Below are 18,910 nucleotides of genomic sequence, written 5' to 3'. Positions count from 1 at the left end.
TTCACTCATATAAACCCTGCACAGAGAGTCAAATTACTGTCAAGCCATATCATTTTAGTCTGGACGAGTCTCTTGAATATGTGACAACACTGAACCAAATAACACCGTCACATATGAAAAATATTACTGCTGGTCTTGTGACAGTAGCGTATGACGACTCTCGGTGGCTATGATGCACTGAAGAAAAATACAATGACATGTACCGAATAAATTTTTTACACCCAAAGGGTCCAGCCCAGTCTTTTTGCTATCCACAACCAAGAGATATATTAGATGTCCCAGGAAATACTCTTTTACAAACAGCGAATCCAACAACAGCTACGGGAAGAACCTCAGTTGAAGTGCTAAAGAAATGAAGTTGTCTTCTATTGCTTTGGAAAAGTATATTAAAAGATCATAAAAGAAGCACGTTTAAATTATGTTACACCTACCCTCACTAAACGCTAAGTTGTATAGATACCATGTGTATTAACTTTGTAAATACCAATTGGTATTAGAAATACAGTTCTATCCATGCAGATATCAACAAGTTAATCTTTTTCCCAAGTGAAATTACTTATATCAAATTTCTAATATAAAGAACGAGTTGTAAATGATTACAAATAACACTGGAAAACCAAGAAAAAGATAATCTCTACCATTTACGACTAAGGATGAATGTGAGTGGCTTTATTCAAAATTTTGACTTGTTGCACAAGTATTACCAATTAAAATGTGTTCACTCCCTTCTGATGCATAGTTAAAAGAATCATGAACATTAAATTAAAACAACACTATATCATTTAATGAATTAACAAACAATAAGGAGCAATGTTGCATAAAAAGGCTAAAAAAATAAGTTTGTTAGAATTATGTAGGCCTACCTTAGGCCTTCATAGCCTAGAAATAGTCTGCTTTGCACCTCACTAGTGTGTATTGCGGTAGTAAAATATTATTTTATACAAGAACCCAATGAGATCCCATCTTGAAATTTTGCACGCATGTAGTCAGTTAGACTGGACAACACATACAATTTTTATAAAGAAATCCGAGGGTACATATTTTGGAAATTTGAAAACATGTTTTTTTGAAATAGTTTATGCTACCTAAATCTGAACATTTTAGTCATGTTACATATCAAATTGGAGGGCATTTTTAGAGGAAAACAATGGTGCAATTTGAGCTCTCTGGGTTGTATAGTATTTGAGCTACAGCATTTTAAACAATCATTGATTGATCAAAAACAGAGGTTCTTTTGATTTTTAAACCCTTGAAACTCAAAAACCAAAGATCAGAAAAATTTGAAATCTCAAATTTAAACTAGTGTTAGTGGGTACATTACCTGAAAAATAATTCATCCAAATCTGAGGGGTCATGGTTCAAATCATGTAGTACAATTGGTTTATTTGACATGGAATGACCCATGCGCTCTCCATAAAATCGGATACATAATGAATGTAACAAGAAAAAAATATTTTTAACAGAAAGGTAACGTCACGAAATGAAAAAAAAAAAATGTGCATTGCGACAGGACAAGGCAAGCACACCAGTGATGCACTAGGAGGTAAATTGTTCGACAAGCAGCACATAAGGCCACCAATTATGTAGTAGCATAGAAAGTTAATGAAAATATACAAAACTAACAAAACTACATCATAAGTAACAATCACTCACACCTACCTACCCACCAACTCTCTTTGATTCAAATTGACACAAGGAGATATGAGAGAATAACATAACAAAAAAGCTGAATGAAGTTTACACTAAAGGAAAGTCGTACAGTAAGATTCAAAACCAGAAACGGATGCTTAGTGGTCTTCAGACGAATACACGACGCAAAAATTAATGGCACGTGATCCCCGGTGAGATGAAAAATTAATCAAAATACAGTACGTATAATCTCGTGTTCTCCCCTTTCCAAGTTCAGTTCCAGCTCCAACTTCACGGGCTTTGTGAGAGAAACACACTGTAACTAATTGTTGTTAATCACAACATTCAAATACAGATCAAAAGTGTATGTTAAAATCACTGTACAATTTCTTTCTTTTCTCTATTATCAACACGTAGTTTATAATAAAACATTTATTACAGCCAAACACAAACGTAAGTTCTGATAGGTTATACGACACCATAAATATAATTATATGAAAACATGAACTTACAATTACGAAATTTTGTTCGAATCAACAGTTATCAACAAATGGAAAACTATCGTGTGTTGCCAACTTATTTTCGACCATGTCCCTACGGCCTACACGACTTGTAATAAGTCCTAATGTTCATCTTAAAAAGTCCCCATGGACGCAAAAAATTCTAGATTGACTACAAAAAAAGAGTTAATCATGTATTGGGTAGTAACCATTTCCCTTTATTAGCTATTTTGAGCACTGAACGTTCACTATTTCCAAACAAAATATTCCTAATGTTATTTGGGGAACCTGCTGCTGTTAGTTTCTACATCATGTGCGCAGTTCATAATTTTTATGGCTCTTACTAAAGGCGCCAACAGAAGCAGTGAAATGGAGTATTTATTATGGGAATGACGCACTATTTTCAGTTATATTGAACCGGAGGTGTACGAAAAGAAAAGGCTTGTTTAAGTTTTTTTTTTTATTTTATAAAATTTTATTGTCTGTTACTTTTAGCTAAGGTTGTCGGGCACCGGAAACTTGGGAAGCACGAGGTAGCGGGTAGGGGTTGGCAAGGGGAAATAATATTACACATTATACAAAAAAAGTTAGCTTCCAGGCGCAAATTTTTATTTCTTCAAGTGACTAGTTTTGTAGTTTCACGAAATCCTAATCCTCAGATTATTATACTGTATTATGTAACGCCGAAGCGCGTATTTGAAAATATAAAGATTTAGATCTCAAAGCTGACTTTTTATGTAATGGTAAAACAAAACAGGTGCATTGTAAGTGCTGAAACCAGTACCAGTTCCAATATTCTCAAAACGTTCCGCCGTTCTAATAACTTACGCAGCTCTTGATTCTTATCGAATCTACGGTTTCGAGTCCCACTGCGCATCTTACTCACTCCACTAATAACATAGAGTTCGTGGAGAACCAGTATTACAATAAGCACTTGACAACGTTAATGGCTACTACGCTATGCCGCAGTTTATGTTCGACTGTAGCTATGCTGTTAGTTAACTGTGGCTATGCTGTTAGTAAGTTAGCTAGTTATTGTTGCATGTTCCACAGATCACTGTGCACGATATATTCGTAATGATGTGGAACGAGTCATTTTACATTCACATTAAAAATTAATTTCTGTATACAGTTACATTCCGAAAGTTTGTGAGTTTCTTTTTAATTTTGTACAACAGAAAGAAAAAAAAACATGGATATGAGTTAGTAATTCCTACCCTCCACCTTTCACACATTACAGTAATAGAATTTGCTCTACAGAATAGAAGGAGTTGTCAAGCAAAAAGTTCTTCAGTTTGTTTTCAAATTTTACTTTGCTGTCACCCATTTTATGTCACTGGCTAGCCGATCATAAATTTTTGTTGCAGCATTGTGGATCCCTTTTTGTGCTACAGACAACCTTAAAGTGGAGTAATGTAGCTATGTCTTTTTTTCCTGCCATCGTAATTATGTACCTCATTGTTGTTCATGATCCACCACAGCTCAAAAGGAACAAACTTCAAATGGTTCAAATGGCTCTGAGCACTATGGGATTTAACATCTGAGGTCATCAGTCCCCTAGAACTTAGAACTACATAAACCTAACTAACCTAAGGACATCACACACATCCATGCCCGAGGCAGGACTCGAACCTATGACCGTAGCGGTTGCACAGTTCCAGACTAAAGCGCCTAGAACCGCTCGGCCACACCGGCCGGCAAACAAACTTCATGAGGGAATAAATATACTGTGAAGTAGTAGTCAGAATGCTCAACTCTTGAACAGATTTCTAAAAGATGATCGTGGATAAGTACAACATAATATTCTTACAGCACGTTTTTCAGTGATGAAGACTTTTTTCTTAAAGATGAGTCACCCCAGAACATAATTCTGTTGACATTATTGAATCAAAATATGCAAAATACGTCAACTTACTAATTTGTCTCACCCCAAGACTTGGAATGCTTACAAGCGCAAATGTGGTTGAAGTAAGTTGTTCTAAGGGCTCCAAAATGTATATATTTTTCCAATTTAAATTCCCATCAATATGGATCCCTAGGAATTGTTGAGTTTCCACCATATTTATTATTTCCTCACCATATGTTACACTTATCGTTGGTGTAGTATCTATAGATGTGCAGAACTGAATATGTTGTGTCTTTTTAAAATAGTGGCTGAGACCATTCACAGGAAACCAGTCAATGACACTTTTACGAACTTTATTTACCGTTTGTTCCATTTCTGTGCATATTCTTGGATTGATTACAATACTAGAGTCATTCGCAAAAAGAAATAACTCTGTTTGTTGTATAGTGGGCGGAAGCTCATTTTCATATATGAGAAACGGTAGTGGACCTTAAGACTGAACCTTGGGTAACCGCATACATGATTTTTCCCCAGTCAGAATTATATCTCAGGGCCTACATTGCTTGAATTACTAATTACAGCTTTCTGCATTCTTTTGTCTAGATATAATATTATCCTTGGGCTGGCTATACCATCAACCCCATAAAATGTCAATTTATCTACGATAATACTGTAATTCACGCAGTCCAATTCCGTAGAGATGTCACGGAAAATACCAACCGGCCCTTTTTATTATTTAATGCTAGTAAAATCCGGTGTGTCAGCATGTAAATGTCAATCTCGGTAGAGTAATGCTTCTGCAACTCAAACAGTGATTTGCTAAGGATACTACTGTTACTAAGGTGAGACACTATTCTAGAATACATCGTCTTCTCAAAAATTTTGGAGAATGATGTCAACAGTGAAACAAATCAGTAGTTATTGACATCTTTCTTATCACCTTTGTTATAGAGGGATTTAAAAATGGCATATTTCAGTTTCTCTACAGAAATGCCTTGAGTTAGTGATGTATTTCGGATAGTACTGTACATTAGAGTTCTAAAAATTTGTTTCCATGTAATAAGCAAACACCTTCAACCAGATGAGATTTTATTTTTGAGAACATGTGTAGGTTCCTTAATTTTAGAAGGAGAAGTAGGTGATACATTCAAATGACTGAATTTTGTGAGAGTTACATTTTCAACATAGTGTTCTGATTTTGCTCTTGTATTTTTTGTCTGTACATTTTCTACTATATTTAAGAAATGAATATTAAATGGTTTTGGTATAACTTTCATTCATCATTTATAGCAGTTCCATTCAATTCAATAGTGATGTTGTATTGTTCTATGACTCGTTGTCCTGTCTCTCATTTCACCACATTCCATATATCCTTATGTCTGTTCTCAGAAGTACTGATTTCTGACAATTATGTGCATGTTTCTTGACTTTTTAGTAACCTTTTTTTTTGGTAATTGTGAGTATTTTTCATAGTGTGCAACTAAGGCAGGACCTCTACTTCTCCATCTGTCTTTTCCTTTCACAGTATAATTTAATTCCTCTAGTGATCCATGGTTTTCTGCATAGCTCTTTAGTGTCCTTTCTGATTAGCTTGTAACCTCCCAACAGATTAATTCCATAGCCTACCAATAAAAAGGTGAGTAACCTCCCAATAAAAATGTGACTCATATATGATCTTTCAAAAGAAATCTCGTAATGTAACCTTTCAATAATTAACTGACTGTGAATATAAACTGGTAAATCTGGACGTCAGCAGTGCTGCGTCATGGCCCTGAAAAATCATTCTACATAAACTGAAAATTCTTACCTCAATTACGTCGCTGGAAAACGTGTATATACCTGCTCCTGTAAGAAATTTTTCTGGCACCGCCCGATGCAATGCTGGCCACTAGATTTTGTTATGTATGAAAAACAACTGATTTTCTTTATGATAATCGACATGACTATGGGTAGGAGAAATTAGTAAAAACATTTAAATTCAGATGAATGACTGTCGAAACTTATCTTTATAAGAAAGATTATTGTTGAAAGATTTTTGAAAAGCATTTACATGGGACCTTGATATAACAATAGAACAAAAATCAGGTTTAGCGCAGCAATAAAGAACAAAAATATTTTGCTTTTACCTTACACTACATCGCTCAGGCACCGCCATAGTTCCCCATGACCGGTCTTGGTAATTTCATAACTCTACTGCTCTTCTCGAGCTACAAAACACCACTCTCTGTGAGCTATACAACTCGATAACTGCTCTCTATGAGCAACCTGACCCAGCCACCCAACTGCTGGCTACTACTGCTACTGCTGCTGCTGACATTGCTCTTTGGTCTGTGATTCTATTGTAGCTTAAATATCACAGGCACCGCATGAGCAACCATCGAATTTATTGCTAGCGTACTCGAGCAGATGTAAATTCCTTAGCCATGGACCTCTCACAAGCTTATGCAGAAAGCCATTTCCAAATAATTATATGAATTTATTGTGAACTAGATTAATTTTTATGTTAGCTTTTGGTTCATTATAAATTACCTCCCAGGTCATTTCCAGTAAACTGTTCTCAAAAACATTTATCCTGGAGTCATTAGTTATTGTAACTGATTTCCATGAGGCGTATACATGCTGTATGGCATTGTTATTTATCCTAACTAACTTTGCATCATGATCAGAGATATTATTTGTTACTGGGTAAAAAATGTTTTCTTTGATGAAGCTCACAGCAAGAAAATAACTATCAATTGTGGTCCTATTGCCTTTATCCACCGAAATTGGAAAGTTAACTACTGAGATCAAATTGTAGGATCCAAATAAGGATTCCAGATCATTTTTAAATCAGAATCCTTTACAAAATCTACACTGAAATCACAAGAGACTATTAATTGCTTGCTGCTGTCAGACAGACAGCACAGTAGGGAATTGGGATTCCTTATAAGTAGTTCAAAATTTCCTAGTGAGGATCTATATATAGTTACAATTAAAAGTGTACTATTTTTCAGTATTAATTTACAAGCACACACTTCTGTGTGTTGATCACTACAAAATCTACTTGTCTCAATGTTTTTAAACTTGTGTTCTGTCTTAATATGTCACAACTCCTCCTTTCCCCGTGTTAGATCTGCATGAGTAACCTGCTTTTATATGTAATTAATCTATCCCTGTGGTTTAGATACCAATGGATGGCAGCAGTTACTAGCAGCATGAAATGTTCTTAATTCTGTTGACGAGTTGCGATCAAGACCAGGAAGTAGGGGATCTAAATAAAGGGAACAGGTATTAATTTATACCTTTTATTTACAACACAAAATAATTACTACTTGTACAGGACATCATGGAGTGAATGATTTCATTTTTATACTTACTCACTTGTCTGATAGCGGTAGCTACTCTTTTCTGTTAAAAATGCAGTGAGTAAAGCTTTCATTAACTAGATGAATGCTGAATAAATACAGTCTTGCAGTAAATGTAACAAAATGTGGTGTAGGTAAACACATTCACTCACTCCTTTTTCGCTGAAGACATCTTTTGGTAACTGCATTTGCTGAAGATTACTTAAAATCATATATATGTTGGTCATGCAGAATCAGAGGCTTGTCACTTACTTGGTAGGTTCTGCAATCTTAGTTCTGAGCTTTAATAACAGATTTAATTCTGAACATTGCGTCAAGAAGTGTAGATCCCATTTCATTCCGTTTTTTGTTTTAGTGTTACATAATATAGAAAAATGTTTCTGGTTCTGCATTTGAATGCAGTTGTGTTAACGCTATATTTGCATGTATAGAAATATTTTTAGAAATATGTTTGTCCTTTGAAAGTTTTGATTGATGACAGTTTACTCCAAAAGACTTCAGGTGATTCTTTTTGGAGTAGTTTGTTGTCTGTTGCATCAAAATAGCAAGGTAATGAACTCCATTCATTCTGTAAAGAGACAGGATTTGGTAACAAATGCTGATACTTTTCTGAAATATTTGCAAATTTGCTGTATCTGTTCTCCTTTTATAGTGAAGAGCAACATCTGGCCCAACAAATTGGATCTAGTGAAGTAGTTAATCTGTTACTGGTAACCTAAGTGCATCACTTCCATTACAGCAGTTTGATAAAACTGCAGGCACCATAGTCCAAAATTATCAATATCTGTGTTTTCGTTTCCAGTGGAAGTATTTAACAACTCTGAGCATTTACTTCCAAGGAAGATTTGATCTAAAGTAAGTAAAGTTTTAGAGTCAAGAGGATTTATTTTATCCATTTTTTTAAAAGGAGATAGGTTTCATAAAGTTTTGACAATGTGTTCTGACTAATATCTAGCTTTGATGCTGTAGCTGCCCTATTAAATTCTGCTTACTTTGAAAAGAAGAATTTGCAGAGTTAAAAAGACCAAGAAAGTATTTCATAAATTCAAGATAAGATTTTCTGTAAACATGTTGTAATGAAGAGGGCATTGCTTGTCTTCTGCTGTTGTGGCTAAAGTAGGGTGTTATCTGTCATTGAACCCTCTATGTTTCTCAGCACCTTAATTGTAGCTTTACTGGCAGCAGTCTGCGAGGAATGACATAGAAATTTAATAACAAAGAATGAGTCATCTGCCTCAGCTTTCAATATCATCGCCAATGAGCAACTTTCACCTACCATCATGCTTGCATTATCTGCAGACATGGCAATAACATTTTTAGCAAGAATGTTTTTCTCGTTGAAGCATGTGATGGCTGCATCAAAGAGAGTTTGTGCACTACAATGTATGGTATCTTAAGTTATGACTGTCAACAACTGCATAACAGTACACTTCTTTGCTTCAGAAAAATGCCTAACAACTACACACAATATTTATTTTACTGGAAATATCAGTGCCTTCATCTACAAATAATGAAAACATTTGAGTTTGCAAAATATCGTTAAGTTCATAGACTCTATTTTAGCCACAACATTTTTTTAAATACTTGTGGATTTTGTTCTATGTATTTCTGTGTTACGGGAAATTTTAGAATCAACGAAAATGTCTTTTATGAGCTCACCTATATGATCTGCTGTTAATGAGGATAGTGAGTGCTTAGTAAATGCTATCGCCAATCTTATTTCAGCAATTATGGTGTCCTCTTTGAGCTTACGACTTGTGGTGCTTGTAATAAGTTGATGCACCTGCGATGAAAGCACTGACTGTTTATCAAATTGCGACACTCGACTTTTGTGTGTATAGCGTTTGAGCGTTTAAAAAGTTCGCTTTTTCCAGCACACAACCTAATATATAATCACACGCCCTTCACCGAGCACAATAACTGTCTTTGGGTCTGTAGTTAACAGTCCTTTAAACTGTTCTTGCTCTTGCCATACTTCCCTAAATTTTTGTTTTAGGCTTTGACTGTCATTGTTTTGTGACTCACTTTCTGTTTTCGATGCTAAAGCCATAACAACAAAATGCTAATACTACAGTTACATGCCCAAAAAAAGAAACTTTTTTGAAGCTTATATTGGGCTAAAAGAACTGAACCAATCTATGCGAGCTGATTGTCATTGTTGTGTGTTCACATGTTGAAAATAAAGGATAAAGACAATCGCCGCCTTGGAGATTAAGAATGTAACTGTGGAAGTAACAATGGTGAAGAGATTACAGTAGACATGAAAAAAGTTGTCTGATGGACCCCTAGTTTCGGTCGTTGCATGTCTGCCCCTTTCGGAGCCCATCACTTTGATTGTTCTCTATTCAAAATCGTTTTTAGGGTCAGGATTTCCTCAATATGGGCGTCTTTTCTTCCAATCGTCATATCGTCGAAACTTTAGTTTCATTTACGTTCTCTGTTACAAATAAGAACTACATTTGGAATGTTTGTCTCATAACACTTATCCTCAAACTTATGTTACTGCGAAATTTGTACTTTGGGAGGCAGCTGCTCGTCAGAATGAGGAGTGCTAAGCAAGACCAAAATCAAGGAGATTAGAATCTCTGGATACACCACAGACATGTATATCTGTGTGAGATGGCATAAATGGCAGTTCACACTGGCCACCACATCCCATCCCATCAAAACACTCTGCAGTGCATTCCAACTGGTGGCATCCACACTGCTCATTCCATCATATCATGTCATACCACAGCACCATGAAGGTTTCATGGGAAGGAAGTTTTGATGGCTGACATCATCTGCCCAGTGTTGATTACGACACCCAAGCTCATTTCATCCTAATACATGGACCTTATGCAGATCTCCATATCTCGTTTCATTCTGGTTTTCGTGGTTGATACATGAATAAAGTGTATTTTTATACACACTGGTGCTGTATTTTATATATTACAATGTAATCGATTGCTTTATGGCTGCAAATTGAAGTGAAAAAAGTACTGTGGGTAGAATCAGATTGATTAGTAGGTGGAATTTATTTGTGTGTTGGCAGGCATTCGTAGTGTTTAAAAAAGAAATGGACTGAAACCTTGAGATACTGCAAGTTGTTTGTTTAAATATGCGTTTGTTGCAGGTTTATTTATTATGTAGCTCTCTGGGTTGCATGTGAAACAGTTTTGCAAACATCAGTGGCCAATGTTTATGTGGTTTTACTAGCAACTCCAATACAGATGAGGCACTTGAACTATTAAAAGCCAAATACAAGGGGCAAAGGAAACCTATGAATCTTGAGCGAGATATGACTATCACACAAAAATTTGCACTGGACTAGCAAGTAAATTTAACTTTAAACTAACCAATTTTTCATGGGATGTGATGGTACAAGGGTAAGTCAATTATTATCCGCAATTCAGTTATATTTTTTGTTTATTTTGGTAGTACTGTCGTTTTACGTTGATGGCGCATGCTTTTTTTATTTGTTGTTATGTATTTGCAATTTTCAAGCTGCTTGGTCCATTTTTTGTGGTTGGAAGGCGTATCAGGGGCCGAAATTCATCGAAGACTTTCGGTAAAGTACGGGAACAGTATTTTGCCACAACAGAGTGTCTACTAATAGTTTGAAAAATTCCGATATAGTCGCACAAGTGTTATGTGCAATGAAGGAGCCAGACGACCGTTTACCGCCACAAGTGAAGAAACCATTGAGCGTTCACGTGAAATGATTCTCTTAGACAGACGATTAACTATTAATGAAGTGGTACATCGTCTGCAAATTAGACACAGTTCTGCCTACAAAATTATCCACAACAGACTTGGTTTGAAACCCATCTTGCACAAACTTTATGAAATCCAACTCACACAGTTGCATAAGCAAATGCGCTTGGACATTTGCAAAAAATATTTGGATCGCTATGGTAACGAAGGGGATTACGACTTAGACAGGATCATTACTGGTAACGAAACATGGATCCATCATTACGAACTGGAGAGTAAACGGCAGAGTATGGAATGGAACCATCCAAATTCGCCATCTGATGCTTAAGGTTTTTTGAGATGCACAAGGTCCAGTACTGGAACATTATGGGGAAGGGGCAGAAAAATAAACAGTATATGTTGCAGTGAGATTCTTACTGCCAGGCTAAAGCCTGCAACTCGAAACAAACGCCGAGGATTGTTGTCAAAAGGTGTTGTGTTGTTGCACGACAATGGCCGTCCGCATAATGCTCCCCACAATGATGAAACGCTCCAGAAACTCAAATTTGAAGTACTGGATCATCGTGCAAATAGTCCCAGTCTTGCCCCTTCTGACTATCACTTGTCTGGTCCACTCAAACAGGCATTAAGGGGCCATCGATTTGCTTCGGACGAAGCAGTGAAAGAAACAGTACATTCCTGGCTCACAGCTCAATCGAGAACCTTCTTTTATGAGGTCATCAGGAAGCTTGTACAATGATGGACCAAGTGCGTTGAAATGCAAAGAGACTACATCGAAAAATGATGTTCTTGTAAGTTTCCTACTTGATTACAGTAAAATATTATAACTACTTTGCGGATAATAAATGACTTACCCTCGTGGTTTGTAACACTGTATCTCTTTTAGAAAGTCTAGTAGTAGTTTAACTAACAAATAAAAAAAAACCTGATGTTTTGACTTTATAAAATATAAAATGCAGATTCCTCCTTCTTGAGCTCCCCTTCTGTTCCATGTAATGGCGTTTTCCGCGCCCACGCCCTTTTTTGTGTTATTTCGCACTTTTGTCTTTCTTCTCAAACATACAAGCTACTCCTGCAAGTTGCAGACCGTTTGAGTCCAATAAATGGCTTTTTCATACAAATGTGGACTCTGGCAGCCACATATATAAGCTACCGTGTTGAGTAAGTCCAGTTGCTGTGTAAAAACAGTTGAAAATCATATTGCGAAATCACAGTTCCCGTGGAAAAAAACACTTGAGGACAGCCATGCGAGTTGAGATCGCGTGTTTTGAATTGATTTCATGTGCCAAGCATGATGGAGAGGGTGCATACACCTTGACATGACAGTGCCATGATGACCAGTGTGAACTGGCCTTAAAGCCAGGTTCAAACATGCAGCTAATGTGACAGCAGAGGTTGTGACTTTTTGTAGCAGCACCATGGGCTACGGTTCACACAGGACGCCAAAGATTCTATTTAGTTGCACAGCTTTCAACATGGTGTCAACCGAAATCATGCAAGCGGGTATTAATGGTATGGTGCAGATTATGCCGTTAGAGTTGTGACAAGAGTTACGTACAAGCAAAACGAAACCGAAATGAAAATTCGAAAACAGATTTCGTGCAGGGATAAATCAGAGGCCACAAACATATTTACAATAACGATAATACTGGAAAACGAAAAATTCTGTCTCCTATACCAAACTAACCAACACCTGATATGTAAATCAGTGATGAGGGAGAAGTATGATAAGAGAAGGAGACTTGGAGACAGGTGTCAAAAGCCAATTTTAGCGGATTTGGAGGCGGAAGTGTATATATTAAGGAAAAAAAAGCAAGAATTCTATAAAAACACTGTTTTTTGTTACATTAATACTCAAAATATATCAACAACAGATAACATTTAACAAAAAGTAATTTTGCCGCTTTTTCACCCTACAGTCTATTTCGATGTTGTTTGAATATGAGGCCACTGAATTACTGTTAGCTGCTCCCAGTAGCGTAGCAGTGAACATGCTGGCGAACTTATGGCAATAGATAGTGGTACTTGTGTCCCTTTGATTTCCACCATATTAGGGTACCATCTTATAGAGGAAGTCTTTTTTTTTGGTACTCCATTTGGTTTGATTTAGCATCAAAAGCAGACTGTCGTTTTCGTTAGTTGTAGTCGGGTCTTGCTGATCTTCGTTCATATTTAGCACGAATTCTAGCGTTTGTAACGCTGTTTCTCATTGAGATTCTGTGATTACGCCACAGCTTGTTGTAGGCTGATTTTCAGTTCAGAATTGGCACCTTTTAGAGCTAGTAGGTATGCATTCATCTTGAGACGAGACTGGGTCTCTGCCTTCATCACCATCAAATTAAGTATCTGCGACTTGACTTGCTCTATGACAATGCCATTGAAAAATTTTGATTTGTATCACTGAACTTAATCTATCGCAATTGTGTACTTATAGTTTTTGGTCAGTTCTCCAAATCTCGTGTGTCAATTCAATTCATCATGTAATTTTCTTTCAAATTTTTGGAATTGTTCTGAAGTATCAGTTTTTGTTTCTTCTTGCTGTAAAGTGCTCACAACAACTTGAATTAGTTGTATGACTGATGAAATGTTTGCTTGGGATTTGCTGAAGTTTGTAGTAACTTTTTCCAATAGTGTCACTCCTTCCACAAATTTTTGAACATTTATCCAGGCTTCAGTCTTCATGATTGGATTTGCATAAGTAAAAAATTAGCGAATTCTTGAACTTTCAAAATCGTTCCATCATATTGAACATGCTATTTCAGGAGGAAATTGAAGAAATTAAATGAACAGATAAGAGATTCACAAAAAAACCAAACACACAATACTTACACTAAAGATATACCATAAAATTAAAATTCATTTATATATATTTAACAATATTTACCATGTTGTGCAATCCTGAATGACAGATAAAGCAGGTTGATTAAGGTGCTCCTTTTGAATTTTTGCCATCTCGGTTTCTGTGAGGAAGACATGATTGAAATGGGTGGCAATTTTTTTTTCAGTTCAGCAATAAGTTGTGCGAGTCACTCCTGCGATTCCACAGCAGCTCGAATGCAAAGTTGTATCTGATGCACTGCACAATTCGCATCATCAAAGCCAGACAACTGTAAAGCTTTAATCATGTTAGATCCACACTCATGAACAATGCTTGGTGATTTATGGCCCCTTCTTGAAGTATCGTTTCAAATTTTGTCGATATTACATCTCCTTTACGACGCCCAGTCATGGCTTTACATTTCAAAATTGAATTCAAAGGATGTTTCACAAGACTTCATTAAACATAGCAATGAAGTCCTAGAATGTAGATCAGCCTATATATCAGATGTGAAAGATATTTTTTCAAATTCTTCAAGTAAATTTTTGATTTTTCTTGCCAGCTTATTGTACAAGTTATTGCATAAATAAAAAGTAAGAAAGTCACGACCTATCAATTTATACTTAGGAAGTGCAGATTCATTACTCCACGGAAATTGGTATCCTCGGCAAGTTTTGGAGGGCGATCTTTTCAGCAATCACACAATCCAGTTTTTGAGACTTTTACTTGTGAGGGACCCCAATAATCATTTACTTGCAGACTTCGTTGCAATGTAAGTTGTTGTTTAGCATTTTTGGCTGGAGTAAAAAAAACCTATCACAATGACACAAAAATAGTAAAATACCAAAAGTAATGAAATATGTAAAAAGTAATTCAAAATTAAAATTCCAAGTTGTAAGGTATACCAAGTCAATAATTCGGAGTGTGCCCAGATAACATGACAATTGTAAAAGAACTGTTCCTGAATCAGTTTATAAAACATGCTGCAGTCTCTCAGTAGGGTGTTAATGTATAAATATTGGAAATTTCTTCATATTGCATACCAGGATTCAGTAACTTATTTACCATCATTAGTGTTTATTTTAGAACTGATGGTGGTAAAGACATTACCAACACATAGTATGCAATAGGGAGAATAAAATGCAAAAATAAATTAACATTATACTGAGTAGATGCTACATGATTGGTATTAGTTGAAATTACAAATATGAGGGCAGTTCAATAAGTAATGCAACACATTTTTTTTCTGAAACAGGGGTTGTTTTACTCAGCATTGAAATACACCAGGTTATTCCCCAATCTTTTAGCTACACAACACTATTTTTCAACGTAATCTCCATTCAATGCTACGGCCTTATGCCACCTTGAAATGAGGGCCTGTATGCCTGCACGGTACCATTCCATTGGTCGATGTCGGAGCCAACGTCGTACTGCATCAATAACTTCTTCATCATCTGCGTAGTGCCTCCCATGGATTGCGTCCTTCATTGGGACAAACATATGGAAATCCGACGGTGCGAGATCGGGGCTGTAGGGTGCATGAGGAAGAACAGTCCACTGAAGTTTTGTGAGCTCCTCTCGGGTGCGAAGACTTGTGTGAGGTCTTGCGTTGTCATGAAGAAGGAGAAGTTCGTTCAGATTTTTGTGCCTACGAACACGCTGAAGTCGTTTCTTCAATTTCTGAAGAGTAGCACAATACACTTCAGAGTTGATCGTTTGACCATGGGGAAGGACATCGAACAGAATAACCCCTTCAGCGTCCCAGAAGACTGTAACCATGACTTTACCGGCTGAGGGTATGGCTTTAAACTTTTTCTTGGTAGGGGAGTGGGTGTGGCGCCACTCCATTGATTGCCGTTTTGTTTCAGGTTCGAAGTGATGAACCCATGTTTCATCGCCTGTAACAATCTTTGACAAGAAATTGTCACCCTCAGCCACATGACGAGCAAGCAATTCCGCACAGATGGTTCTCCTATGCTCTTTATGGTGTTCGGTTAGACAACGAGGGACCCAGCGGGAACAAACCTTTGAATATCTCAACTGGTGAACAATTGTGACAGCACTACCAACAGAGATGTCAAGTTGAGCACTGAGTTGTTTGATGGTGATCCGTCGATCATCTCAAACGAGTGTGTTCGAACGCTCCCCCATTGCAGGAGTCACAGCTGTGCACGGCCGGCCCGCACGCGGGAGATCAGACAGTCTTGCTTGACCTTGTGGCGATGATGACACACTCTTTGCCCAACGACTCACCGTGCTTTCGTCCACTGCCAGATCACCGTAGACATTCTGCAAGCGCCTATGAATATCTGAGATGCCCTGGTTTTCCGCCAAAAGAAACTCGATCACTGCCCGTTGTTTGCAACGCACATCCGTTACAGACGCCATTTTAACAGCTCCATACAGCGCTGCCACCTGTCGGAAGTCAATGAAACTACACGAGACGAAGCGGGATTGTTTGAAAATATTCCACAAGAAATTTCCGGTTTTTTCTACCAAAATTGGCCGAGAAAAAAAATGTGTTGCATTACTTATTGAACTGCCCTCGTAGTTACATGAGTACCATCACTCTTCAATTGATAAATGTGAGACAAAATACTTAGAAACAGTTTTACACAGAGTGTGATAACTGTTTTAAATGCTCACCTCAGAATGGAGGAGGGGCAGGGACATAAAACCCGTTTAAATTTCGTGCCATGCTGCCAACATAAACTCATGTGCAACTCATGTACTACAATGGCGCATTTATTCCGTGCCACAAACTGTTGTATGTTGATATTGTTAAGTTCTGGCTGCAATGAGGAAAGGTACATTATCCATCGCCTTGTACCAACATGGCCAGGACAGAACTAAGGACAGGGTGAGTTATCGTATTGTGAATCACTCAGAAAAAACAGATTTGTGTGGGCAGTGGCCAGATTTCACCCCATGATAATCGACCAATGTTATTAGTGCCAACTACATTCTCATATAAATATTGATGAAGCTTTTGTTTTTCCACCTCCACTGAAAATTTGATAGTTTCATCTAAATTCTCAAACTCTGCAAATTTCACACATAATGATTTAAGATGATTCTTCAATGCAGTGGTCATGCACTCTTTATGTGAGTATACTTTGTCACAGATTCTACATTTGGTACTCAAATAATTATTCTTAACGAAATAGTTCCACATAAGACTTGTTTTTGGTTTCATTATTGCGCTCTTAACCAACATTACACTACAAAACTATTGTCTAAAAAATACTGTACAATACAATAACGTTATACAGCAACACACAATAGACTGACAAGCGAAAAAACGCTACACTTTCGCGGCCATGGACAGAGATCACTGTGTAATAATCCAATAAGAACATCAATCCCTATGGGCACATATCGGCTTGCTACACCTTGTACCCAAACTACCGTTTTAGCAGCAGCCAGCACGATGGGCCAATAAGCGCGCGCACCGATAATCTCGCCAGTGTTGAAAGTTCCGATAATCTTGCGATATAAAAATGCGGAACCAGATCGGAAGCAGATCCGGAAAATGTGCGACATGCGGAATTTCCGCAGTTGTGGAAGCGGAAGCAGAGGTCTGTCACATCACTACCGTAAATGTCATCTGCAGACATGCTAGTCTCCGAAGATTTTACAATCTAACTGTATTCGTCGATCGAGGCGTTTTGAATAACTGAATTTATGTTTAACAGCTGCCAGATCACACTTGGGGGTTATTTCCTGCATGTAATCCTCAATTTATACTGTGCTTGGTCTAAAAACGCAGTTGTTTGACTCGCTTATTTGGTTATGTATTACTTTTATTTATTTATTTATTCATCTAAAAATCTGTCAAGATTATGCGGTAGACCTACATCACTGGTTTGCAAATATTTCGCGCGCACACACACACACACACACACACACACACACACACACACACACACACCTACAGAAAATTATACACTGGTTGTTGTGTTTGTCGTTTCAGAAGCTGCGAAAGTGTACCTGTTGACCACTGTTTCGTCTTTCCTCAGAAATAAAATGAAAGCACACTGAAATGGAATGGTGGACAGCAGTAATTACCCCACAATAACTGTGGCAGAAAGATCTTGTTTCGAAATACAACCACCAGGAAGCAGCGGAGGAAAGAGAGTAGTGTAGCAAAGAACAACCAAATTGAATTTTTTGTGGCATGAGAAAAGTTTTAAGACTTAAAGTTGTGGCAATGAAAACTGGAGGTACACGTGCAACTGCATTGCAACTGTAGTACGGCACTAGCTGTGGCGATAGTTTTTTGCATGTGTGAACCTGGCTTAGAGCAGAAAACGAGAAGCCAGGGACTTACATACTACACTCAGCGTCTTGGACGTAAACATATGGTGGAGTGTGCGTGTTTTTAGTGTTAATCATCGAAATACAAAACTAAAGTTGTGTAAAAATAGTTACTCCCGCTACCTGTAGATGCATAAACAGAAGTAGAAAGTCTGGAGTTATTTTCTGCAGGTATCGTAAATGCTTTATGTAAAATAATTTTGAGTCAAATATGGATGATTTGTTTCAAAGTTTTAACTCATTGATGTTTATGTTTACAATATGTAAGTTTACAAAGGCATTACAAGGAAAATCTTGTGGATCAAGGCTTTGCAACAAAATATAGAAACACAGTAAAATATAGCGCAGTAAATTCAAAATATTTTCATGTAGCTTAGTTAGACCGAAATTTAATGTCACACATTCACTTCAGAATGTAACTTGCGCCCATTTTCTCACAAATGATTGTAATGCTTCAGTACATGATATCTATTTATTTGACAAAATTTGATGTCAAACCTGATTTCCTTTTGCTGTTGGCAGCAGGTGTCATGGCAGCTGTCAATGCATTTTATATTTTACTTAAATGTTTACGTTTGAGATAATTTAGTGAGCGTATGTCATGACTAAGCAACTAATTATTCATTTAAAATTTTCAACATATTTGTTCTTTATTTTGCATTTATGATTATTCCGCACTTTGCTAATTGTTATTTTGGAAGATTTTTATTTTCAGAACTTCTGCTCCAGAAAATGATAACAATTCACTGTTGTACATCTC

At 37.0% G+C, this 18,910-nt stretch overlaps 1 long non-coding RNA gene across 7 annotated transcripts in view; it reads right to left on the bottom strand.

Moving 5' to 3' along the window:
- LOC126473560 (uncharacterized) overlaps positions 1-18,910 on the bottom strand; it is a 196,662-nt gene that overhangs the window by 35,384 nt on the left and 142,368 nt on the right. Inside the window, exon 1 of one of the 7 annotated variants that reach the window (XR_007586487.1) lies at positions 2,958-3,026. The exons of 1 other annotated variant lie outside the window; for it this stretch is intronic. This is a non-coding gene — a long non-coding RNA (uncharacterized LOC126473560). Of the gene's footprint in view, positions 1-1,321; positions 1,415-1,659; positions 2,114-2,141; positions 2,445-2,957; positions 3,027-18,910 lie in introns of those variants that run through there. 5 more of the 7 variants (XR_007586482.1, XR_007586483.1, XR_007586484.1 and 2 more) reach the window with 5 other exon arrangements.

This window comes from Schistocerca serialis, chromosome 4 (genome assembly GCF_023864345.2).
Source record: "Schistocerca serialis cubense isolate TAMUIC-IGC-003099 chromosome 4, iqSchSeri2.2, whole genome shotgun sequence".
In the NCBI taxonomy this organism is placed as follows: Eukaryota; Metazoa; Arthropoda; class Insecta; order Orthoptera; family Acrididae; genus Schistocerca; species Schistocerca serialis.
The sequence above is the reverse complement of the archived record's forward strand: the minus strand, read 5'-3'. Positions and strand labels throughout refer to the sequence as shown.